This window comes from Garra rufa, chromosome 20 (assembly GCF_049309525.1).
Source record: "Garra rufa chromosome 20, GarRuf1.0, whole genome shotgun sequence".
In the NCBI taxonomy this organism is placed as follows: domain Eukaryota; kingdom Metazoa; phylum Chordata; class Actinopteri; order Cypriniformes; family Cyprinidae; genus Garra; species Garra rufa.
In genome coordinates this window covers 9,039,522-9,042,381 of record NC_133380.1, presented here as the reverse complement: position 1 = coordinate 9,042,381, position 2,860 = coordinate 9,039,522, and the positions used below count along the sequence as shown (strand labels likewise).

At 32.1% G+C, this 2,860-nt stretch overlaps 1 long non-coding RNA gene across 1 annotated transcript; it reads left to right on the top strand.

Moving 5' to 3' along the window:
• Positions 1-874: 874 nt before the first annotated feature.
• Positions 875-1,982, top strand: LOC141293360 (uncharacterized). The gene is made up of 3 exons (XR_012340731.1): positions 875-972; positions 1,318-1,367; positions 1,489-1,982. It is a non-coding gene; the product is annotated as an uncharacterized lncRNA (long non-coding RNA).
• Positions 1,983-2,860: the final 878 nt, after the last annotated feature.

The window sequence follows — 2,860 nt, the reverse complement described above, 5'->3', positions numbered from 1 at the left end:
TTGAAGTGTTGGTTTTGTTTTGACACAGATACATGGTTTATAGTGCTGGTTTCCACTGGTGTTGCTGTAATTATGACAGGACTCATCTGTCTCTGCCGGTTTGCAAGTAAGTATTTTAATGCCAATGTCAATTTCTTTATATTTAAATGTGAAAATATATATATTTAATGCATTAGCTTATTGTTTTTTAGGTAAAAGAAGAAGAAAACTGTAAGTTTTTTTGCATGCATTCAAGTTAGTCTGTGATATGTGTTTTTTTTTTTCATTAAAAATATTTTTGTAGTCTAGGAGCTGATCTGATACATGCATGAAAATTGTCCATAAAAATCAATATTTTATTCTTAGATATAAAACTAGATCAAAAAAACCTGATGTGAACAGTCAAGAAATTAGTATGGTGAGTGTCAGTATAATATTTACAATAATAAATATTTATATTACACTATAATGAATAAGAACTGTCATAAGGGACTTGACCTTAATTATCCGTTATGTTATTTAGAGTTGTTCTGGGCCTGCAGAGACATATTCTCTGATCACTTCTGCACCAGTCACATCTCAGCCCATATCTGGAGGTAAGAGATCATCATTTTCAGGAAATGATCTCAGATCAATTAAAAACACAGTAGCTAACAGATGTCACCATGTGAGTTTAAAGTTACAAATACTGTTCAGTGGCTACAGCTTAGAAACTGGTACTGCAGCCATTTCCTCTTTCAAGTCTCTGAATATAAGTATTATTAACCACATTTTCTATTAAAGGAACATTTCACACAAAAATAAAAAAGTATTGATCATCAATGTCTCATTAAAGACAACAAACAGCTCCATATTCCGAGTTTTTAATACCCTCTTCATCATGCTGTTCTTTCAAAGGCCTCGAACACCCAAAATCACAACAGGACAGCCCAGCAGACGCCACAGACGCTCACTCAGTCATTACATCTGTAAATCCAATTTACCAGCCCTCAGGTAATGAAATGTTTCTCTCATTAAAGTGGTCATATCATGACGAATTAAATCTTTGTTCTTTTCACATACAAACTGTTAAAACAAACTGTGGTTTCCCAACTCAAAACTTCCTCTACAAACAAAAAATAGCATTTTCTATTCACAAATTCAGGTGTTGATAAACAGTGAGTGAAAATAGAGGAAAGAAGACAAATACTTAATTTATCACAACACTGCTGCACGGAATGAAGTGTCAAAAGCTTGAAATACACTAAAGTTTCATGACAAAGGGTTTGTTCATAAAGGCCAACGCAGGTTTTTATAAAATGATATGACTGGTTTAAACAGTTCTGCATTGCATTACAGATGTTTTTGTCAACAAACAGCAGAAACGGGGAAATAAAGAGGAAAAAGAGGTATGTGTGAACACTGCAACACATCAAATCCACATAACCAAGTGAGACATCCATCATTTAAAAAAACCCCACAGATTTACTTCATGTCTGTCTTTACTGTCTTTCTTTCTTCTTCCTTAAGAATGTTTATCATCTGTACTCCACGATCCCTGACAAACCAGTTCACTCAAATGCAGGAGATCAAGTCTACAGTTTGCTGAAGATGAACTAAAAATGCAATTATAAATGAAAAACGTTTAACTTCTTTCTCTTTGTGGTATTCTGTCTTACTCTCTGTAATCTTTGTTTAGATCAGTTTTTCAAGGCCCATCATGTGTCATTAGCTTACATCAGAGATGGCAGAGAGAATAAGATCCTGTATTTAGCATTTTTATATGATGTGATTGTTTCCAAGAAGTATGATCCTTCCCACATGCTGCTATGCGAAATACAGACTGAATGGAAGTTTTATTTTTAAATCATGTTCTGTCATCCTCAAACTTAAAAGAGAATTTAAATATTTGTCTTCAAATATACCTTTAAATATGATTAAGGCCTTTAAAAGTGTTATATAAAATATTCTTGTTCACACTCTATCATATACCTGGACGTTACATGTAAATGTTGCATTGCACATGTATGTGAGTGTGGTCTAATGATCTGAACTATGATCTACATACAACAGCTCAATGCATTAAATGGTTTCCTGTGGTCTAATCGTCCACTTCCTAATTCACACATTGTTTGAGTTTCATTCTGTCTCATTCACACTCTTATTGAGTTGTTCAACTAAATAGTTTTTGCCCCTTATGGAGGTTCAGTTCTAAACTAATCTTTGTAGTTGATTTTTTTACTTATGTAAATTAAAGTAAAGATGGATTTAAAAAGGTCACGTGAAAAATATGTTAAAAAAAATAAGGTATTGTTATGTCTTTAGTTGGTAGGTCAGTCTAACTCTGTGGTAGTGCTCTATTAAAGTGATGGAGTTATGATCACAATCCTTTCAGAGGAGTCCTTTCTGATAGCCTTTTTCACACACCTAGCAATATAAACAGGGTTCCAATGCCGTATGGAATTTGATTTGAATAATTTCTGAATACATGTGGTTCAAAAAGAAATAGAGTGTAGAAAAATGTTTGTGTTTTCAGATTATTGGCCATATTCTGTTTTCTAAAAAATAAAATTGAGAATTTCTATAAATTAATTTAGCAAAAGTGGAATATTTTTCATGTATTAAACATACTCTATTTCTGGTGATTAGAATATTAAGCTTTGTAGTCAAAAGAACCAAACATTTTTTTTATGTATTATTTACTTAACTATTATTAGCATTAACAATTAAATATTTTAATTTTTTTTTTCTTTAAATAGTTAAAATATTTTTTATATTAATGGTACAGGTGTTTTGGCACAAATTATATGTTCATTTTACAAAACTACCTTCCTTCTTTTTAGAGTTCTTTGCTCAGATCTGCTGTCGGTTAAAGTGAAGACCGTTGTACATGTGGTCACAC